Source organism: Lichenostomus cassidix, chromosome 1 (genome assembly GCF_008360975.1).
Source record: "Lichenostomus cassidix isolate B80296 chromosome 1, HeHo_3.0, whole genome shotgun sequence".
Classification (NCBI taxonomy): domain Eukaryota; kingdom Metazoa; phylum Chordata; class Aves; order Passeriformes; family Meliphagidae; genus Lichenostomus; species Lichenostomus cassidix.
Window position 1 is genome coordinate 92,411,992 of NC_139479.1, and position 16,715 is coordinate 92,428,706.

The 16,715-nt window shown below is 40.2% G+C and overlaps 1 protein-coding gene across 15 annotated transcripts in view; it reads left to right on the forward strand.

Annotated features, from left to right (window-relative positions):
• ZBTB20 (zinc finger and BTB domain containing 20) overlaps positions 1-16,715 on the forward strand; it is a 473,676-nt gene that overhangs the window by 33,691 nt on the left and 423,270 nt on the right. The window contains exon 1 of one of the 15 annotated variants that reach the window (XM_085070995.1): positions 12,044-12,305. The exons of the other annotated variants lie outside the window; for them this stretch is intronic. The gene's annotated coding sequence lies outside the window, so the exon portion shown is untranslated. Of the gene's footprint in view, positions 1-12,043; positions 12,306-16,715 lie in introns of those variants that run through there. 15 annotated transcript variants of the gene reach the window in all.

The following is a 16,715-nucleotide window of genomic DNA, read 5'->3' on the forward strand; positions in this document are numbered from 1 at the left end:
GGCAGTGTCTGTAGGAATTCATTCTTAAATACATCATGTCATAGTTCTTTCCTTCTGCTTTTCTGCAGTGGGTGGACACTGATCACTAGGTAACTTTTTATCTCCAGTTTGCACAAATGTAAATGACAGTACCGAAGGTGAACCAGAACCTGTTGGGTCTTCCAGAATGTTAGAGGTTCTATCAAACCAGTGGTTACAGAAGTCTGAATTAAACTGTAGTTGGTAACTACAGCAAAGAAGAAAGGAAACCTGAATATGTAGTGCTTCCAACCTTCTGCAGAGCACCTGTGGGAAATCCTTTGCAGGACAGATGTGCTGTCTTTCTGTAAGTTACACCTGTAGATGACCTCTTAATGCTATGCTTTCAAAGTGAATTTATCTTGGGGTTGTGGTAGACCTAAAAATGCAAGCATGTATAGTATGTAATTTGATTCTGATATAAATACAGCATGGGAATTACTGATTTTCTTTTTTTTTTATCCTTCTCAACTATAATACATGTTTTCTAGTAGCTTACTTCTAAAATCATCAATAGCTGTGTGATCAATCCCTTGAGGATACAAAAGTAGGGCTGGGGAAGTTGTTTCATGGACTTCAGAGTTGTCCTTTTAGCTGACTGAAAGTTAACTACTGATTTCTCTTTCCTCTCTAGAGATCCATATGCCTTTTTTTCTGACTAGAAAGTTAGTGGTCACAGTGGAGGAATATGAGAGCAGTCGTCATGTGGCAGTGCAAAATTTCACAGGCAGGATGTCAGGAATGTGTAAGATGGAGGTTGACATGGGGAGAAAGTGAAGAAAGACAACTATTTAAAAGCTTGTGTCCACTGTCATTTTATGTGGGTTGGATGTGGAGCCTGCTATTCTCCGTGACTCTGGCTCCTAAACTCCCAGCAATTTGATAGCTAAGTGAGTCACAGGCATTAGTGACAGAGGAATGCTGAGAATAAAAACAAAACAACAACAAAAAACCCAACCAAAAAATCTCATTGTTTAGGCACAAACACAAGAAAACCATGTTTAATTGCTGATGTGCTCCCTCTGCTGGTTCTCTAAAACTAACAAATGCTATTCCCAGGAGACCGGGCCACACCCTCTGGGACACTGCCTGACAAAAATTGTGCCAAATGAATGGCTTTGAGCTCTCTTGCCACGAGCGGTAGTCACAGCAAAAGAAGTCTTCTGATGAAGTGTATTAAAGCCTCGGATACCAGGCATGACTTCTGAGAGGTCATGAAATGTTCAGTCTGCAATTTAGCCTTTATTTTTTTCCCCCCAGTCTTATATGTGATAGGTGTTCCTTTTTCTGTGATTTCCCAAAGTTTGTATTTTCTGTTTTGCTGCAGCTGCTTCTAGGGTTTTTCCCATCTGAAGGGGTTTTATCAAATGTTCTCATTGATGCTGTTAGTTTCAAATTTAGTGCATGTAGTATCTGAAGAAGCCCTAATGTAGCTTAGGCTTTGGCAGCTTCCAATTCTTTCTGTCACTGTGAGTTAAATCTGCTTGTCAGCTTTGTACTGTTGTGCCCACTTCATCCTGTCCTTTGGCTTCAATACTGGCTGTTTTTTCAGGATACTCTTGAACATCCTTCCTCGTTGTGATGAATCTGTATTTCTTTTCCAAACATAGACTGAATTGTTTAATATGTTCCCTACACAGCATATTTCCCCAGTAGATAAGTTTTTAAAATCCAGCATTTTGCACTTCCATGCTGTGAAAAAATGTCTGGGTCTTGGATAAGATTGAGTACTGGAGAGAAAAAAACTGAAAAAAAAAAAGCTGTATTAATGTCCATAGAATATTTGGAGTGTATGAAAGATTTCTGACATGGTAATTATTCAGTAAAAGATGGTCCTGTGTTTCGCATATTTTCCACCTATGTGGATTGTCATGAAAAAGAGCCTCATCTTGCAGCCGTTGACACACCAGTGGGAATCAGCTGTGCAGAACTGTTGCAGGACTGGGCTCAAGTTTTCCGTGTAGAGTAATGAAAAGTTTCCTTTCTGCAGGTCTCATGTTTCCCATCTAGGTGACTGCTTATTAAATCTTTATCCAGCAGGGACAATAAACCAAACAGCCTGGTGGGTAGCTAATTGTCTGGAGTGACTCAAGCCACGTATAAATCTCATTTGTACTCAGTACGTTGACTCTCACTGGCCTCATCGCTCTCTCAAGTATTCATTCATTTTGAGACATCTAGAGTGTAATGCAAAGGAAAGAACCCCTGGTCCTTCCATCTCAACATCTTGGAGGATACTTGTAGACTGATGCTGTGTTATTTCCCTCTCACAGGCTGTGCAGTTTAGGATGCCATCCTTGTGTAACCCAGTGCAGGGTACTGGCCCCCGTGTGGGCAGTCACAGCAGAGACAGCACTCAGACCTCATCGCCCTCCTCTCACCAGCTCCCTGGATGGGAGCAGTCGTAGCAGGGGTTGGTATCTCTGTGATAGCCTGCCATCCTGCTGTACCTGCTCTGGGGATAAATAGAAAATACAGCGCCTGGGGCTACCAATCTGGCACCTTTTGCTGGTGCTAAACTAGCACAAGTGATTAGAAGCGACAGGAGTTCCCGGCGAAGGCCCAGCCTGTTCTGGCGGACCGTTTGAAGTCCAAGCCCTGTTTTGTAATTTCCAGCATTTCATGAAAATGCTGCTTTTATTTTCCTCTCCGTGCCGCAGCCAAGTTTTGAGAGCTTCAAAGCTTGCTCCAATTGGATAGAAAAAGTGTTTTTAAGATGGTGACATATCCTAAATGAGCTGGTTCCTTCTAAGCTATACCAACCTCAAATCATTTATCCACCAAGTCAGTCAGGCTCATCGTGAAACATTTCACTGCTGTGAAAGCAGCTGCTCCTGAATGAGATTAAAAGCCAGTTGTGCTTTTGCAGTACAGTCAGCTATGCAGAACTTTGTGTTGGACAAGAGAAACTTCAGTTATTTTTCCCCAGTGCTGGGCATTTCTGGATTCTTGAATTAACTTGCTTTTTCTGCTAGTCTCTGAGTCTCTTTTTACAGGGGACTGAAGCCCATTACAAGCCTTTCTTAATACTTTTGTAGACAAACTTTCTCTTTTCCAGTGCATTTACAGGGATCTTAAATATTTTTATCAGCACAAAGTCATAGTGCGGTATCAGAAGTTTTAATCAGATTGCAGTGCAGTCACTAATGTATGTGAGGTACTGGTGACTATAAGCCATACATTAGAGAAGCAGAATTTAGAGTTTGTTTCTAGTTTTCCATGTTATTTTCATCTAGTCACTTCATTTCCCAGTGTCTCAGTTACCTGTCTTCAATACAGAGATAAAGATGTTTATCAGTTTTTGAAGGCAGATAGGAGAGTGTTAGTTATAGCTTTGCTAGCAAGTTTTATCCTTCCTTCTTCAGTTTGTGCCTTTTGATCACCCTGAAGTGCATTGCAACTTCTTTGTTTACTCTAATGGCTTTCCTTTAGCCTCCCAATGAAGTTTTTGAATGCTTGTGGTCTTTCTCTGGCATGTCAGACTAGAACTGACACCTGAAGTCTTGGGGTTTGGGTTTTGGTTGGGTTTTTGTTTTGTTTTGTTTTTGAAAAGGTTTTTACCACATTGAGGCTAAGAGCTAGCATTTGCTCAGGTAGTTTGGATGACAGTTAAACTGTTCTGCCCTGCTCATGCTGTATTATGTTGGATCTCAGGTGTATTTTGCATATGTTTTGAGCTGTATACTTTCACAGCATTTGGCCCTAGGTTGTCTTGACCAAACTCCTATTAATAACTGAGCTAGCTCGGTTAAAACTGTCTCTGTGCTGGAGTGAGAGCCCTCTTGTCTAGATCACATCCATTATCCAGTCCTGTGGTAATTTATTCTGCTACCAGAATTTATTTAATTTTCATTCCACATCTTTTGCAGGTAGAAAATGTTGTAAGCAAAAAAGAAGTGAGCTAAAATGAACTTTTCTGGAGTTTCCTGGTGAAGTCTGGTTGTGCAGGGACACAGTTTAGTAAACTGTAGGCTCTTTTAAAGAGTTATTAGAATCTGGAGTAATGTTGCTATGGAACATTGGCTTCAGTGTGGTAGAAGGATACAAATGGAGCATTTAGGAAGGAGGTTTGTGAAGAATGTGAGCAGCTAGAAGAAATAAAAGCTGAGACACAGGCAGGGGGCAGAGCTGTTCAAAGAAAATGAGGACAAAAAGTCTGAACTTCATGCAAAACAAGGGGCTAACTTGGTCCCACTGGCAGGAGAGGGAGAAAATTTTAGCAGCAGGATTGTGTATGAGTAGGACCAGTGAGGGGTGGGATGAGGCCACAGCCCTTTCCTTTTTCCTTATGAGCAGTGAGCTGGAATAATCATCATACAATAATCATCTTCAGAGGACTGTGCTCTTGGGATAAGAAGTTCCATGTGAAATTTCTGAATGTCTGTGTCTCTGCTAAAATGTTTATGGGTCATATTTTGCCCTATGTTACATTTTTATAGAAGTGGACTAATTCCATGAAATTTAAAAGAACCAACCTTGAACCAAGAGCTGAATTTAGTTTTGTGTTTCTCCCTACTGGCTGCAGCTGGCATATGTCTGAAGCAGTAAAGATGATGCATGGTACTCCACAAGTGATTTGTGACCAGGAGACAGTTTTCTTTAGGACAGTGCTGCTGAATTTGACCTCATTTTTGCTGTGTTTGATACTGTCTCCCTTGTGGCAGCATACCTAGGTGTATTAATAAGATTCTTCCCAGATCTCTCCTTGAAATCTCAGTTTATGGAGTTAAAGAAAAGTCTTGCTTTTACACGGTGTTGGTGATTATTCTCATAAGGCTCAGGCAAAGGCTGCAAATAATTTAGCATCTAAAAAGATGCCTTTTTTTTCCTCATCTGCAAAGGTTTAATCCTGAGACCCTGTGTGATTTCTTTGTTGTTATTGTTGTTTTGGTTTGCTTTTTTCTCATTAACCAAACAAGTCAGGTGCCAGTTCTGTCTAAGTCTTTCCCAGGCTTTCTTAGATAAAGGAGTTACACATGTACTTCAAAACAGAGAATGGTTATCAACTGAGTTCAGCAGGAGAAGAGAATGCTCACAAAAGGTTCTAGGACAGTTTAGCCATAGATAGCTGCTGATATGAATAAATAGCACTTTGCATTTCTGAAGAAACTTATTCAAATATCTTACAGTGTTTAATGATAGTAGATAATTTAGTTTTGCCTAATTTCAGTAGCTGAATCAACATTATTATTTCCATGATTTTTTAATCAGAAACAATCGAGGCACAGAGAGAAGAAGGAAGTGAGGCCTTTCTTTCTTCCTTCCTCAGTGTATTGTACATGCAGATGGGAGTTGGAAAAGTAAAGACCATGTTCCATGGACAGAGGAAGCTCAGATGATTCTTGGCTATGTTAAAGACTGTTAAGCTTCTTTTTTTTTTTTCCCCACCATTGTGGTATTGTAACACAAATGCAACTTCTTTGCCTTTAAAGTCTTATTTCTGCTTTTAAAATGAGATACAAAGACCCTGCAGTAACTGGAAATTGAGGCCAAATGCATTTCATATACGAACATGTCAACAAAGTCTTTAATAGCAGAATTTTTTAAGAAAAAAAAACCATTCTTGCTGTTTTGTTGTCTTATTATTTATAGTTACTCTCTTAACTGAATTAAAGTAACTTCAATTCTTTTATTTTCCTATGTTTGGATTTCTCTCAGCTGGGTATATCCCAATGAGCTCCAGTGTTAGCTTTGTCCAAGAAGTAGATGTTCAAAAACTGGACCAGTCTGTTACCTCTTTTTGTACAGTAATAATCATCAGGGACAGTTATACCTAGCTGAAATGCATAGTGGTGTTGCTTGATCCCTGAAATAGTCATCAAGAGAAGACTGGAGCTCCCTCTCCTATATAAAGACAAACGTGCCTTCAAATAATTACGTTGTTGTGAAGTTCTTGTGTGTATGTCTGCTCTTTGTGCAATGACTGTTAACATCTAAGAACTGCAATGTGGGGAGAAGAAAACAGCCCCTAAGGGTTCTTGGGACACAGGCATTTAAAGAGTATTTAAAGTCTGTTTAAACTTGTCAGTGGGGACAAAGCCTGTGCAGGCAATGATGGGAGCCCATAGGTGCTGGATCTGGGCAGAGCACGGGTGTGTTGCTGCTGAAGCATCTCTCGGAGAATAAACAGTGGGAGGAACTAAGTTGGTTGTATATTCAACCTGAAAACTGTGCAAGGAATAGCTGCCTTTAACTTTTTGTTACTTGAGAATGAGATTCTCAAGATCTTGAGATCTCAGTTCTTGAAAACTTGCAAACAAGTTTTGGGTTTGTACTGCTCTCTAATATTTTTTCACTTCCCAAGAGCCAGTTTTAATGTCTGTTGATGCTTAGAAGACCAGATTGGAAGGACAGCAACAGAAAGTTTTATTAGCCAGCACAATTAATACTTTCTTCCTTGAGAGCCAAATTCATCTAATGTAGTATGTTTACAAAAGAAAAAGCTGGAATGCACAATAAGGTTTTGCCTTTATCAGAGACATATGGACTCACCATCTCTGGATATATTTGTGAGACTATAACAAAGAACACTCCTCAGGCATGTCTCACATTTCAAGGGTCGAAGGGCAAATTGGATGAATGTCCCTCCTAAAAAACTGGATCAACCAGGTTTTTCATATGCAATTTCCAATTTTGATAATCCCCAAGAAGCTTATAAGAGCCAGGATGGAGTCAGTAAAACCTTGTCTTATTAACCTCCAAACGGACACAAAGGGGTTTGGATCTTGAGGCTGGTCAAGATGCCAAGTGCACCTCTTAAGTACTCTCATACTGTCTCAGCCTGCTGGAACTTTTGGCAGGCACAGTACTGTAAGGCTCACAAAGTATGAATACAGTAGATAGAGACCAGGTTTGCTGCGATAATTCCCACCTGAGAAAGGCAAGTCAAGCTTCTTTTTACAGGAAAGACAGCAAACATCTTTCCCTCCTCTACGTCCCCTAAGTAGAGGTTTTTCCCCTGTTCCCCTTTCACATATACATGACCTGGTTTTTTAGATTGAATGGTCTCTCAGATTCATTCTGCTGATAAGCACTGGTCCTTTGAGAGATCCTCAAGTCAATTGTATCTGAGTCCTCTTACTCTTTAGGATACTTGTGTCTGCCTTACATGCAAAATTCAGATGGGGGGATGTTCTGCAAAAGTTCCCTGTTGCACAGTTGCCTCTCTATGCTGTTGTGGTAATAAAAACTGGCAACTTTTTCTGTCATTAAGCATCTCAGTGTTACGCATTAACTTTAGTAAATCAGTTTCTGGATTTGCTTTTTAACTTACTGAGGTACAACTTCTACCATATTTAATTAGGATGTATGTGGTCTTCAAAAACCCCAAAGCAGCGCTTTATAGGACACATCATTTTTCCTTCTGGGTGCCACGAACCATTATGTTCTATATGGGTTTGGGGAAAAGATGGGTTAAAGGGTCAACAACTGTGGAGGCATTAAGTTAGGAAATCCAGTGGATACTTACTTCGTTTTATTGAACTCATGTCTTTGTATGGCCCTTCCTTGGTTTTTGATGGGGATCACTGATGAGTTTAGGGGGAAATTCTCCTTGGCTGTCCTGTTTTCCTAAGTTTCAATGTGCCTAAAGATCAGTGAGGTCAGAACACAGTGGAGAGTTTGGAATCTGGAAGAACGACGGGCCATGGATTTATCCAAACTTTCTGGCAAGCCTGAGCAAATGAGCTGAATTTCTGGGTGAACCTCTTTTAACTGGAGCTGTTGAGGCTCCTTGCCTTGTCAGAGAGAATCTTGTTTCCTCTCAGAGAAAGTAATTCTGCACAATTCGAAAGAAACTTTAATGGTCTATACTCTATTTTTTAGGAAATACGCAGGAAAAAGCCTACTTTGTCATATGCGTAAAACTGTAAAGCCTCAAATCTTTATTGCTTTTTTCTTATTTCATAAAGCTTTTACTTTTCTATATCCTTACTCTGAACGCCTGTATATTTAACCTTAACAAAAGAAGCACAGTAAGCCGAGCAAATGGAGTGGTGTTCAATTTGCTTACTTATTTTCTGCCTCAGCAGGTCAGGTGCCCGCTCCTTGTGGCAGAAGGGGCCATATGCCATGGTTCCTGCTCTGCAGTGTAATCAGATCTGCTGTGTGTGCACATTAAAACCGAGCTGGGCAGAATTTGGCCAAGGTGCACCAGGCTCACCACTTGTGTGCAGTAGAACTGCAATAATGCCCGTGATCAGGAGCTCCAAAGCTTTCTGGAATCACTGGATTTACTGAGAATGCACCATAACTGATTCAGAAGTTTGGAATACACCCAGTACATCCCAAACTTCCATTACTGAATTCATGGTAGTTTTCTCAGCAGCTGTGCTGGGTTTTTATGGGAGTAGGTCCTCCTGAATAAGCACTGTTAGGAGAAGGTCATGAGTGAGCTACGAACAAATCAAGGATCCTGATTTTTTTTTTTTTTTTTCAATGCAGGTGCTATTTTTAATGAACTTCAATAGGGCATGTGTTTCAAGAGAAGATGGAACAAATGTAGATAAGAAGATATCTTGGGTCTGCTGTAGACCTTCTTACTGATCTGGCTACTTCACCTCTGCTCTTCTGTTCCCTAGCAGTAAGCGGAGTGGTGGGAGAACCTCTTGCATGCCTTGAAGCTTCATGAGCAGTTTGTGAAGTGCTCTGAAATCTTTAGGTAAAAAAGGCTGGGAATAACACAGTAATTATTGCCATATTTAACTTCTCTTGATCTGAAAGGAGTGAGCAGAAAATGCAAACACATGTGTTACCATGAGAAATTAAGATGTGTTCATTTAAAAAAAAATTTCAAGAAGGAAATAATCTTCCTTAGCTTTAATCGTTTCCCTCCTTATAGTGTTTTGCCTGGTTGTGTCACCAGTGGAAGAACACATGCGTGAAACAAAGGGTAGTAGGGCTGAAAGGCAAATTTTGATGCTTCTAAAACTTGTATCCTGTTGATGTCAATGAAAATTTTAATTCCAGTTGAAGGTTGCAGTTCTTCTCATAGTTGCAGAGGAAGAGCAGATATAGGTGTTTGGGCAGAGAGGAAAACAACCAGCAAGTGTCCACCTGGGTTCTGCAAAGGACCCAGCTGAGATGCTGATACCCCAGTGATGGATAAACATGGCTTTGGCATGATGAGCGATGCTGATGTTGTTTATATCTTAACCCCTGGCAGAGAGAAAGGTTCAGGAGGATTAGGTTTAGAAGTAGAATAGAGGTGAATCTAAATGAGATTGAAACAAAGGGTGTAGAAGAATAGGAAGGTGCAGTTCCCTAGTGGTGCATAGATTCCTGTGTTTGTTCTGTGTTTGTGGTGGAGCTGAGTGTCACCAGCAGCACCGCTGCATTTAGTGTGCTCAGTGCAAATAGAATCCATGAATAGTTTTGTAAAGTGTCAGGGCTTTGCTTGTGAAGTCACTCTTATGGTGGCTCTTGCCTCTGCCATTTGCTTCCTTACCTTATTGGTGGGCTGAAGTTACTATTGCTTAGCCCAAATTCACATGTTTGAATATGCTTTCATCTCTTTCTCTGTTGCTTTGTTTATCTGTCTCTGTCTATCTCTCTGTGCGCCTGCTGCTTGTCTGCCTGCCAGTTTTTTCTTTGTCTCTATCACTTCATCATTGAACCCATCTGTGTAGAAAATGGGATATTTGGCTGTCTTCTATTTTTTTTTATTATTCTTTTTTTATTATTTTTGTCATTTTGTTCCCTCAGACTTACGAGGATGAAACTCACACTCCTGGGGGTGCCAGGCATTTTAGATCTTGCATTTAGGAGGAGCCGTGATGCTTTTTGCGTCTGTTTGTCTGTCCATCTGTCTGCTGGTCTATAATAAGCTGTGCAGTGAGACAGCAGCTTACTATCTGTGTGTGTGAAATTAGCTAATTGGTGTTAGCAGCAATATTTTCACATGTTTTATAAGCAAAGTGCAGCAAGGTATATAAATGTAGATATGATCCAGAGACACACACACATACACACACACGCGCGCACGCAAGCCTGTCGCTGCTCATGCATAGACGCTCAGAAGTAATTAATGTTAATAAGATTTTAATGTGCTTGTGAGATCATAATGAGGAGAAATGAATGCTCTGATTAGAAAAAGGTAACTGTGTGTGTGTTTTGGCTTAGAACAAGATTTCCCCTCTTTTTTATAAATCACAATTTCAGAACTTGTTTGTGATTGCATCAATCGGTTTTTATTTTCAAATTAGAGGTCTGTTTAGCCATTTGAATGATTATCCAAATAAATAGGTAAAACCCTGATCATAAGGAATCATGCAGATTTTTTTTTCCCCCTTAGAAAATGAAGCTACTATATGACAGGGCTGGGCAGCCTCAACCTTCTAGCATTACATTTTTTTGATGCTGCTTTTAAAGCCTCATCAACAACTGCTCTCGGAGACAGTGCTCATTTTTTACAAATAGAGATGTTTATCTATAGGTGTCTGCAATGCATAATCAACCACTGAAACTATTGTGCCAAAGCACATTCCTGTTCATCAGTAATGATGAATCCTCAGAGTCCAGGTGATCACATGACACCTTGATTATATTTTGAAATAATTAGTTTAGGAAAGCAGAATTGTATTTATGTTGGTTTTTTTTTCTTTTCATCAGTCAGTTTCCAAATAAGAGGGAGGGGAAAGTGTTTGCAGGAAATATTTTACAAGCTAGGATGCTTTTTTGTGCTGGATGCTGTGTAGTCACCAGACCCCAGGCTGGCTAAAATCCAGCTGGACACTAGGGGTCCTTCTCTCCAGCAAATCAATGCAAATATTGTCCAGAGGGCTACACTTCCATTTGCATACTTATTTTTGTTATTAATCCCTTTGGGATTGGGATTTTTTTTTAAATTTAATTGTCGCTGAGAGGTTAGATACTTAGTTTTAAAAACATCTAGAACTGAAAATGCAAATTTGAACAGTCCATGTTCCAGTGCATCCCATGTTGCCTACCGCCCCCTTTATTCTGGTAGCATCTGGCTTGAGTGGTGTTTTAAAGTGTTAGATCTACGACTGAATCCATGGAATATGGTTCATTTCCAGAAAGTGCTGGGGAACCACAGCAGTGGCTGTGATGAGAAATGTTAGAGCATGGTGATAAGATTGCGGTTTCCAAATTGTGCTGAACGAAAACCAGTGTCAGTAAATACAGCTTTGACACGATTTGAAGTCTCTAAAGATGATGATGTGACAGTTCGTTTATAATGAATGAATTTATTTTGGGGAGAGGAAACGGCAGGCATTATGTATATTTGTTTATTCCTCTAAACACTCCTTTCAGCTAGCTGCTGTACAGCAGGGCCTCTAACACTAGTCTATCATTCTGATAGCTCAGTCAATGAACTTAATTTTATGAGGTACCTTGGGATATTGTCTGCACGAGCGTGTGCATAAGTGTGTCTGTGTGGGTACACTCAAAGCACCACTGAAACTAGCACATCCATGCAGTAAGGCCAAAACAAAGTATTCCCCAACTACTGCCAGCATCCAGGAAAGTTTTAATGAACCCAGATGGAAGAAGGACATCTTTACTTCTCCTAAATGCTTGTAGTCTGAGAAATGCTTTGCATTTTGACCTAAATAAAATGGCAGTCTGAGCTCTCGCGGTAAGGAAGCAACCAATTTGCTTTAAAATTTATCGATCCTTTCTATGGTAATTTTATTAGAATATTTTGAGAAATATCAATCCCAGTTTAGGATTAGTAATGAACTGAATTAGTATTGAATTAATGGGATATGGTTCATTTCCAGAGAGTGCTGAGGTACCACAACAGTGGTTGTGAGGAGAAACAGTAAAACATGGTGATATGATTGCCATTTCGAAATCATGATGAGCAAAAGCAGTGTCAGTAGATTATGGTTTTGACACAACTGGAAGCCTCTAAAGGAGATGGTGTGACAGTTCAAATCCAACTTTGGGATTAGTATCCACCTGCATTTTTTTCATTGCTGATTGCTGGTTATTTCCTGTATATGTGAGCATGCCAGCTCCCAAGAACTGGCTTCTACAAAGTTGAAGAGTGAGAGTAGGAGCAAGATAATGATAAACTCCAAATCCACCAAATTGCCACCTTGGAGCAGGAAGCAGCTAAGCAATACAAAGAATTTCTCTTTAATTTTGGGGGGGGGGGGGGAGGGGTTTGTGTTCTAGAAGGAAAATGTTGAGGAAAATACTCGGTTTGATGTTCCCAGCGTTGGAGATGAAGTACCAACCTCCCTTCAGCTATAGACTGAAAACTCCATAAGGCTCAGGGAACTCAGGAAGAGCTCTGGCAGATTGGTTAAGTGCATGAAGTTAGTATGCAAAAATGAGTTGTGCTGAGTCCTTGGGGGACTGCTTTAATTCAGGAGTAAATTAGTCTTAGACCAATGTAGCTTAACTGAATAAGGAGCTACAGGGAGCTTTGCTGTTGAATTAGAGCATCTACTCCCAGCTTCAAGACAATTAAATGTGTGCACATTGGTGTCAAACGTTTAGTTGATTTGCCTTAACATTCTCAATGTCCCCATGCAGGCTTGGCTTAAGAGAAAGATAAACTGTCCCAAGCAATTAATTCTGTACTGGGGATCCAAAACAAAATAAATTTCAGTAGCTTGTTTGTTTTGAGGGAAATATTGTAATGCCAACTATTGCACTGTTGTTGACAGAGCAGTACTGATTGCCCTCCCTCTCCTTGGACACCATTGTTTTCCTGTGCAGTTGTTGAAGGGTCCACAGATACTAATGATGTCTTTCTGTTACAGTCAGCTTGTACATACAAAAGTTCCAATATAAAATGTACCAAAGCTAGAGATAATGTGTATTTGCCATGTATTCTAGAATTCTTACAAGAAAAGCAAGTGTGTTTACAAGTTATGTTTCTGCTTTACTTACATTTGACTACTTCAGGGTAGTTCAAAGATGAGAAGAAGGGTTTTGGGATGAGTTTGTTTGGTTGTGATGGCAGAACAGAATATGATGGAAGCGTAGTAACGACAAGCTACCTTGGGAGAAACTCATTTTCTCTCAAAGTGGCCTATGCACAGTGTGAAAATAGGAGCTCGTAATTGTATGTTGAGATTGTGCTCTGAAGAGTCTTTTAGAGTACATTTGCCAGCCTTGCTTGTATTACAGCTGTTTAATTTGACTTTGTTCCTAAGTACACATATAAGGTTAAAATGCTGTTAATTCATCAATTTCATAATAAATTAATAATTGTGAGTTAGTTGATAAAATCTCCATGATAAGCAACATTGGATTTTAACAGTGAAAACCTTCTGCATAAGGATGGAATTTGAAAATATCTGCAGGTCCTAGTTTGATCAGGCCAATAGAGAAAGTAAGTGATCAACTTGAAAGCTTCATTGGAGCTAGTCCCCTGCTGGTATCAAAGTGGGGGTGTTTGTTCAAATATGCTAGCTGCTCTGAGGTTTTTTCATATGGTATGGAGGCAGAAAACATACATCCTAAAACTGTCAAGACTTAAGCTGTGAAAGAACTAATTATCTCATCTTACTTGCCCAATTCCGTATTTATGTTTCTGAGTAAGTAACCACTTTTCTACATAAGTGCTTAATGCCCAGAAGCACCTGCTGAAGCTGCTGGATGCAGAGAACTTCTAGTAGGGTATGCATTTAGAAGAGCAGTTTTAGATAATATTTGGCCAGAAGGCTCTTAGGTCTAGCAAGCTTAGAAATTCCAGGTGAATGGCATGGCATTTCTGCTGAAAATGTTTTAAGAAGTTGTGTAATTGCAGAGTGTGATATTTACATGAAAGTAAAAAGTATGGCTATCTATAAGAAGGCAGGAACAGTTAAGGAAATCAAGCTGTTTGCATGCTTTGGTCAACTCAGCTTCTGAAAGTACCAAACACTTTTGAGGTGGGTAAGGAAAGCCTTCTCATGAATAAGTCTGGAAAAAACTAGATGTGGAGGAAGTTCCTGCCTTACTCTGTCGTGTCAGAATTGGCCAAGTCTTGGAACAATGTAGGTTCTGGATCAGTTGGAGTTCTGTTTGAGTTAGTAATGGATATTCATATTAGCCATGTGAAAGAGATTTTTTTTTTTGTTTACTTTAATAAGCTCTTCGTCTCACTGTTACTTTGCACTAGATATTGTGCAGTCTACAGGTTGATACACGCATGAAAGGAAGTGGCTTAATTTTTCTGAAGTTTTATATGTGGATATTGGGAAAGCTGTTTTTGTATTTGAGGTTTCAGGTAATGTAGAAGCAGACAGCACTGAGCAACTAGACAGAGTCCGAAACATGAATCACTATGGTGTGGATTCACTTCCTGATATCTCAGTTTTGTTACCCTGTGGACATTTGTGTCTTGTGTTTAGCAGAATTCCAGTGGCTTCAGGGTTAGCTGCAGTCATCACAGAAATACAAAAGTAGTTTATATGTGTGCTCACTCCTAACTTATGCCTGTGCTTACTAGCATTTGGAAAGCATCTGAATGTATAAGAAGTGTTTGAGTAATGAGTTTGGGTAATGGTTCAATTCCTTCAAAAAATTTTGAAACTGAATTGTTCTTATTCTCCAAACTGTTCTGCCACCACATTAATAGGAGTAGGCCTTTATACCTATGCCTGTATTTGTTATTAAAAAAGAATTGCAAACTTCCTGTGTTTCCTGAGTCCATAGATACTATGTATTTACCTCTCTTTATGACATGATTGTTATTTTATACCTCCCTGTCAAGCAGGTGCACTTTAATTGACGGGAAGAGCCTTTGTGTTTTTTTATTCTGAAGGCCTTCCAGATCTGCAGGGCACTGTGAGGTTTGAGACTTGCCCATAGTCACTCTCTGCACTGTACTACTCAGCCATGCTGTGTGCAATCCATGTGTTGGCAAAGCTGGCACAGCAGCATCTCTTCTGCTCTGGGTCTCCGTATTTGAGATGCATCAGACCACCCTGCTGGCCAGCTGTGTCTTCTGTGTGTGATCCTGGGAATCACACACCGTGGTGCTTAGCAGTATCTGCAGGGTTTTATGCCTCCAAGTGAAGTCCTGAGCTGAGAGAGATCTGCCAGCAGGCATTTTGTCTGGAGTGACAACCCAGGTAACATGAACTGCTGTGTGAAGTCTTATACATTGGGACAGCTGAGGTGCCTGTCTTCCAGGCAGGCAAAAAGCTATGAAGTCTGACTTGGGAAATCATTTCTCTGCAGTCTTCTTTTATGGTGTTTGCCACAGACTGGAGGAATCCATTGAGGTACTTGAGCCACTCAAACAGCTGGAAGCTCCCAGCCCTGCTGACAAGATTCTTATCTGACCACATGATAAACATTCTTCCTCAGATATTTGCCCCAACATCTGAAAAGTGCTTCAGGCAAGTAATGTGGCAGGTGGTAACTTGGTTCTCTCGGTGGTGGTAACCCAGCCTGCTCCACCCAGCAGCTGCTGCCAAAACACTGACCCTGTCAGGATCTGCACCTTCTCCTCCAGACAGGGGAGGAGACACAAGGCAGCATGGGGCAGGAGCCAGGGGAAAGTGAGGAGGGATAGGGATGAGAGGAGGGGGTTTTGAGGGGGTGAGGAAGGCAGGGAGGGAATGAAGCAGGGACAGGTATCATGGGATTGGTCACGACAGATGGGTGTGGACAGTGATCTGTTTAAATAGCTGGTGTAAGTAGAATCTGCGTTAGAAGGATGGGAAGGTGACAGGGTGGAAAGGTCTGTTTGGAAGAGAGAGAAGGAACAGTACAGACCTGTGCACACTTGGGGTTCATCACAGAACTGGGACATGTCATTGCCAATGCATTGGTACCAAGACACTTCATTGCTTTTGGAAGAGTTTGAAAACATTGAAACTAGATGGAGTTGATGCCCACTTATTAGGTTGTCTGCACTCTTAATATGGTAATACAGTCTTGATGAATGTGTTTTTAACAAATTCATCAAGTTTTTATTAAAAAACCAAAAATACTGTGCCCTGATGCAATTGATTTCCAGCACTCTGCCTTTGCTGCTGCATCAAGGTGTTTTGTACCTTTTATTCATTTTTCTTTTCCTGATAGTGAGAAGATGACCAAATTTTTTTTTTTTATTTCCTGCTGCTACTTTGGTGTGACTTGTTGCAGGTGTCAGGCTAGTGGAAAGGTCTAACAGGAACTGGATTCTATTCTAAAGACTTTTTGTTAGCCTGTAACATACTTTTTTTTTTTTTTTTTTTGTGGATGTTTCACACCTGCTTTGAAAGCAATGCCCATAATTTGTCTGCTTACATCCTGAAACTTCCCCAAATTGAATAGAGCTGAAAGATTACTTCCTCTGTCCTTGGAGCTACATGTCTCTTTTAACAAACTTTAAAAAGATGATTGACTCCTTGTTTGTCAAATATTGCTAACTTATATCAAGCTTATAATTCACAGGAACTCTAGGTCCTTTTCTGAAAAACTGCTGCCTGCTCAGTTATCACCATCTTGTATTTGTGTCATTAATAATTTCTGCCCAGGTACATTACCTGCAGTCCTGTTGAATCTCATCCACTGCCTCTGGAGATTTCTTTTATTTGCCAAGGTAATTTTGAATTTTATTCAGCCATTCAGTGCCCTCCTAGGTTCATTTGTCTGCAGGTTTAATAAAAATGTTTTCTATTCCATCATCTAGGTTATTAATAAAAAAGGCAAATAGAACAAAACTCAGGGCAGAAACCCAGCTGATGCATTCTTGTGTTTTGATAATTACCGTGTGGATTCTCTTATCCAAAATAGATTCA